This window comes from Phacochoerus africanus, chromosome 1 (assembly GCF_016906955.1).
Source record: "Phacochoerus africanus isolate WHEZ1 chromosome 1, ROS_Pafr_v1, whole genome shotgun sequence".
Lineage (NCBI taxonomy): Eukaryota > Metazoa > Chordata > Mammalia > Artiodactyla > Suidae > Phacochoerus > Phacochoerus africanus.
The window spans coordinates 242,053,157-242,060,105 of NC_062544.1; the positions used below are offsets into that span (position 1 = coordinate 242,053,157).

The window sequence follows — 6,949 nt, forward strand, 5'->3', positions numbered from 1 at the left end:
GCATTCTATGTATTTGTGCTGTGAGATTTTCTAAATTTCATAAATATTTCACAAGCACCTATTTAAAACATAATGTGTTAAAGCCACTCTGCTATGTATAGCAAAAAGAGGAATAGTACTAAGACTTCTAATTTATAATCTAAAAGGAGGTTATAGGAAAAAATAAGTATTATGTAAGCCCAAATGTGATCTCTAAGAAGAATAACTAACCTTACAAATATTTCATTTCAGTGCACATTCCCACATTTTAGGTAATCTAGAAATGCATCACTGAAGTTCTAAACATAGAAGTTCATCATCTAAACGTGATGAAAGGACATCATTTGAATTGTAAACAGATATGGGATATTTGAAGGGGGTAAGGGGATGGTGGATAGATTCTCTGTGGAGAGACCCATATGAGGAAAAGGATGAAGCTGAGGAGTGAGACACGATCAGTGTCTTTCAGTAGATCATTTTGAATATAGGGCAGAATTCATTAGGAGAAATAGGAGGGAAGAGACTTCAGAGTTAAGATAATGTTTGTTTGACAGGACCTCAAATTATGCAAGAGTGAACAAATGCTGGGTGAGGAAGATTGAGATGTACTTAGTGATATATAATATGAATATGCAGATGGACAAATGAACATATGTTTGTGTGTATACTGTGTGTCTACATGACACAGTAGCAATGAAAATGATGACAATCCACTTAAAGTTATTTAAGAGTGATTTGATGTAATCTGAATTTATTTACAAGGAGTATTCTGGCAGCTGTATTGGGAAGTAAGAATCAACCAAATGAAGGGGATGTGTAACTATAATTCTGCAAATCACAGAGGTAGGTAGGTATGAAAGTGAGGGTCACAGTGGTAACAGTAAGAATGTACCTAGAATAAGTGGTGAGACAATAGAAAGGGTAGACCTGAAGATGCACTACTCATTATTCTTAAAGAGTGTGATGAAAATTAACATTTAAGGACTTTAGGGAAGAAACCTTCAAACTCTTCTTCATTGTCATGTATTTTGCAGCCACCCACTGAGTACTATGATATATCATCTTAACATAATTTGAACTTTTGTAATGTGTATTTAAAGCACCTTGTTGTCAACCACACATTCCAATAACTATTACTGATCACTAATTTCTTTATCTTACGAGCTTCATTTTGTTAATTCTAGGAAGATTGACCATTTTTCTCCTCTTCTGCCATTTCCCGTTTCTTCTTGATACCTATCCAGTTTACATCTTCAGTCTAATCTGTTGGCTTTCTGGATTAGTGAAATTTGTCAGATTGACCTACAACATACAAACACAGCTAGAAAGGACATTACAGAAATCATACACAGTGAGAGGCAACTCACCTCTTGCCTTTTCTCTAAGAAGCACACTAAAGTAAGAGCATTGCTTACAGTGTAGCTATTTTCATTGCCTTAACTTGCATGTCATTTTGCCCTCATTGATTTCCCGTTTGTATTTATTTCTCTATGTGGTATGGGTAATCCCCACAAGAAGTGAAATTTATCATTCCCCAAATAACATGGACTATAAGACCATTTGATGGGTAGCAGAATTCCAGGGAATTGCCTCTATCCATTTAAATACAAACTGCCTCCATGTGGAGTTAAATGTTATATCTGTCTCTTGGCTGTTTGGCTGTAGAAATATCAAAGATATCATAAGCAAGTATTGTTCAGAGGAACAGCACTATTTTAGTACTTAATGTATTTATAAATCCAAATTGAATGGCACACTGTTCTGTAAAATACTTTCATTATTGTGTTATGTTCTAATTATTTTAGTATGATACAAACACTTAAGATGTAGTTGTTTTAAGGAATTTATTAGGTACTGACATTTTAAGTCAATAAAAGAATAAGACGACTATAAATTCAAACACTTTGGACAATAATCAACACATAGCAACATCTAATCTGCACAATGTTGCATTGTTTTAATGAAAGGAGAACATATATCAGTATGAAATCTAAACATTTCTCTTTAACATTTTTGTTAGGGAATCTATGACTTTCTTGTTTCTCAGGCTGTAGATAATTGGATTTAAGAAAGGAATTATGACAGCATAAAATAAAGAGTCCATCATATCTCGATCATTTTCTTCTGCAGATCCAGGCAGCACATACATGAAGAGAAGAGGCCCATAGTATAAAGAGACAGATAGGAGGTGGGCTCCACAGGTGGAGAAGGTCTTCCTTATGCCTTGCATGGACTTCTTTTTTTAATATTGTAAAGAGAACAAGTGTATAAGAGGCAAGAACAAGAGAAATGGTGAATACCTGTATTATCCCAGCAAAGATTAATACCGTCATATAGTTAATGGAAGGGTCAGTACAGGAAATCTTAAACAGTGGTATAATGTCACAGTAAAAGTGATGTATGATGATGGAATTACAGAAAGTTAATCTTAGTAAAAAAACATTATGAATTATAGCATGAGACAGGCCACCTAAAAATGATAAAATTAACAGCTGGATACATAGTCTATTGGTTATAATCACTGGATACAGTAATGGTTTGCATATGGCCACATAGCGATCATATGCCATAGTTGCCAACAGAAAACATTCTGTGGTTACACAGATTGCAAAGGAAAAAAAAATTGTATCTTACATTCAGAAAGGGAGATCATTTTACTCTTGGAAAAGAAATTGACCAGCATGTTGGGGGTCACTGTGGATGATAACCAAGTATCCACAAAGGCCAAGTTCCCAAGAAATAAGTACATAGGGACATGAAGGTGAGGGTCATTGCAGATGAGAGCAATCAGACCAAGGTTTTCAATGAGAGTGATGAGGTATATCATCAAGAAGAGCAGCAACAGGGGGATTTGCCACTCTGACTGATACTTAAGTCCTGTGAGAACAAACTCTATCAGTTCTGTTGCATTTTTTGTTTCCATGTGCTTAATAAATGGCCTCTGAAATACAATGCAATAAATGGAAAAATAACATTGATCTATAATTTTAAAAAGAAAATTTTGTGAGGGTAATATAAATAAAAGCATAGCAGAGCCTGTATGCATTTTATTTGATTTACTCTTACCAAAAATGTAAAAAGTATTTGCAGCAATTGCTACACTGAAAAAATGTGATTATTTTGCTTCAAAATATATACAGGGATGGACAGATGTAGAAGAGAAGAAAGACTTTCTGAACGTGAGCAAATTTATGGGAAAATTTTTAAATTAGGTAGAGAAGTTTTATGTTTAAGACATGAATATAGTGTCAAAAGTAAGAGGTTAGAAGAACCTGGATTATATAATATATTGAATGCCATGTGAAGGATCTTGAACATTACTCTTTATGGATAGGCATTCAGTGAAAACTAAAACAGGGAGCAGCAGCATGACATTTTTGAAATTACATATTTGGTTGTAGAAATAGGCTGCAGGGAGAAGAACCTGGTGTCAGAAACACTATTCAGGACTGAGATTTTTTTTCTGGTGATTTCTAAACCAGATTACACATCAGAATTGTCTGGGGGAGTTTTGGTCAAAATATAGATTCTGAGGTATTACTGTAGAAATTGATTCAGTAGGTTATGAATGTTGTGTGCTAATATTCATGTTATAAATACTCCTCAGGCAATTAAAATGTATTTTAAATTCTTTGTGTAATACCACATTTAGTGTCTTGAGGAAGACAAAGAAATCAAAATAAGTTAGAATGTGAAGTCACTAGGATCTGATGACATATGAGATATGAAGGGTGTTTAGTAAAGGCGAGAGTGTAACGTGGTAGCTTGGAAGAGTAATCACAAGTTGAGATTGAGAACTCAGGTGCAGTATCCAGTTTTTGCAAGGAGCAATCACTGAACCGCCAGATAACATAAACTTAGCAGTATCATTCAACAAGGGTTTAATAGAAATAATGACTTGGAAGTCATTGAGTGCCGGAGGCCCGCTCAAACAACCGGGTCCGGCAGCCAGAGAGTTACACCTTCTCGATCGGAGATGGACAGCGTTGGCGAAAGAACGGAGACAGCCTCTTTGTCCCTTCTTTCAGAGCGCTGGACTGCTCAAATTTTATTGGCATAAGTGGTTAATTATATAGACAGTTTTTCACTACAGATTACATCATAGTGTTAAAAGTACATTGGTTAACTCTTAGGCTTTTTTTTATCACATGGTACAGTAGCAATATGTCATGTTTTAAAATTTTCAACTTAACTAAACTTAGTGAGTACAATTGAAGGACAAACAGGCACATGTGGGAAAGAGGAGATCCAGCACAAACCATCTCATGGCCAGGTAATTCCCACAAGCTGAAGAAGTTACAAACACAAAAAATCCTGTCTTTAGACTAGTGTCTATCTTCAAAGTGTCCTTGGCAGGGAGACAGTGTGAGAAAATACAAATCAACTTAGCTAGCTACTGCTAAAAGTTTCTAAAATCAAGGACAAAACTCATAGCTGGGTTTCTTTTGATCAAGAATAATATATGTCTAACTTCTATAGACCTCATTAAAATCCTAACTCTAAAGTTTACTGTATAACTAGTTAGTAGATAAACACTATGTTTAATTAAGTTGGATTTAAATAGGGGAAAGTCCCTTAGAATAAAATTCTTATTATATTCTTACTGCAATTTTGTTAAGTCACAAATCACCACAGGAAAATAAGAATGGGAAATGAGAATAATAAGCAAATAATCAGGACAGACTGAGGAAACCTGAATAACAAATAAAACAACAGGAAAGACTAGGTCACCTGAGGAACAATCCATGTTCTCTGGCACAAACAGGGAAATTGTTTTCCCAGGAAAGCCCCAATTCTTCCCCATAAACATCAAAATGAGAGCCGTGTAACCTGAGGCCTGCCCTCAGCTTGCACCATACAGGCAGGCTTTCATCCTGATCAGAAGCCCACCTTCTGCGTGCACTGTTCAGGCAGGCTTTTATCCTGTCCAGAGGCCCACCTTCGGCATGTACCATTCAGGCAAGCTCCCTTCCTTGGTCAAGAACCTGCCTTCAGGTTTTTCTGCCATCAGGCAAGGTCCTTTTTTTGAGTCCTTGCATCTCCTCGACTCCCCGCAATTGAGGTGGCTGGAATACAGTATATATGACTAACCCACTGGAAACCATCATATTGTTAAAACAAGCAAGGCATGAAAAATAAAGGTGAGGAAGTTATATTAAAGAGATTGAAAATGGGTATATAATTCATTAGATAAATAGCATCTGATCATCTTTTCTACCACAAGTGATGTTATTGTCAGAAGTGGGAAAAAGGATAGAAAGTTTACTGTTTAAGGGATTTAAGTGAAAATTTAATCAGAGGATTTTCCTGGTGGGCTAGCAGTTAAGAATCCATTGTTGTTACTGCTGTGGTGCAGGTTTGATCCCAGGAACTTCCACATGCCATGGACATGGCCAAAAATTATAATCAGAGAATGTGGTTAATTTAGTTGAGTAAATATTTTGAATGAAAATATATGGTTTCTTACACAGGAAACATTATGACCTAAATCTCTGAACCCCTTTAATTTGATTAATGTTCTAGTTCATCAAAACATATCCTATGGAGTCATTATGATTAATCTAATCAGATAATTATTTATCATTAAAGAGATAGTCTTAGAGTTATTTTGCTTATCTAGGTTTTACTTATAATGATAAAATGTACAGATTATTCACTATTTTCCATTTTCAACTTGGCTTTTTTATGTCTTGTAAAGCAGATCAAAATTATTATAAACGTAACAGTGTTTTAACTTTCCATTAAAAGTATTGAATATTATAGAAATCTTTTTCTCTTACCAGTATATATTAAGAATTTGTAGGTATCCTTTTGTCACTTGCTTTCTGAAGTAGAAAATAATACAAGAACACTGGAATACCAGTAACACAGGCAGCAATATTTTATACACGAATTCATTTTGGAGGCTTCATTATCCAGGCTTAGGAAAAAAGTTTACCTGAATTTGTTTTGAATACAAGAGTCAACCAATTGTACAACTGTGTGATTTTGCCAGAAGAGAAAGGAGTAAAGAACTGAAATTCCCCTGAGAGCATTCATGGACTCCCATTAGGACAAAGCTAAGCTGTCCTTCTAGGTATTGGGGCCTTGAACATGTATGAGAAATCCAGGTAGTTCATCAGGGCATTATAGGCTCTGAAATCATAGTCAGCATTCATTGTAGAGAGTTCCATCTTAACAGTTTAAATTATATTTTATGCTTCCACTTTGTACTGCAAATGGCACATCTGACATGTTTATGCAAGCTGCAGTGTATCTGTAAAGTTTTGTACTGTTTGGACTTTGGTCAGTATTACCTTGTCCAAGCTAATCACATGTGATTTTAATGAGGCCAATGGTTTTGATTCCCTCTAAACTCCAACTGCAAGAAAGTTGACCTTCCCATGTTAACTCCCATTTCAGTTCTGTATCATCAAAAGGCCTATATCATTGGAGAAGCACAACATGGTAAATGTGATTTGCAAACAGAGAAGCAGCAGGAGCCAGATGTGATCAGGGAGGTGAGGATAGGTGGTTAACACAGTCTGGAGGTTATGTCATAGTAACTAGCCCCATTTAGTGTAAAACTATTCAGGAATTTGGGGCATGGTGGTAACAAATTCAGATTTGCCTTTTGTATAAAAGCAGAGAAAATTGTCAATGAATTCAGGAAAATAAAACAATTTACTTCTTTGTGATATTTTCTTGTTACATATCAGTTAAAAAAAAAGTGTTTAACTTCTACTTCAGACTTCCTGGTTAGATAGGAGGAGTCTATCATCATTTTGATAGACTGCTTAATCACTTACCCTGCATCCTTACAATTTTGCTGATGAAAGCCAAATTAGAGGAAATTCACTTAGAAGAGAGATTGTTGTGAAAAGTGCATAGAAGAATTCACTTAGAAGAGGGATTGTTGTGAAAAGTGCATAGAAGAGTGGAGTGGGGAATCTGGTGTGCAGAGGTAGCTTCAACATAACCAACACTTGAC

The 6,949-nt window shown here is 35.5% G+C and overlaps 1 pseudogene; it reads right to left on the bottom strand.

Annotated features, from left to right (window-relative positions):
* Positions 1-1,969: 1,969 nt before the first annotated feature.
* Positions 1,970-2,923, bottom strand: LOC125134588 (olfactory receptor 5H2-like; annotated as a pseudogene).
* Between the last annotated feature and the right edge of the window lie 4,026 nt (positions 2,924-6,949).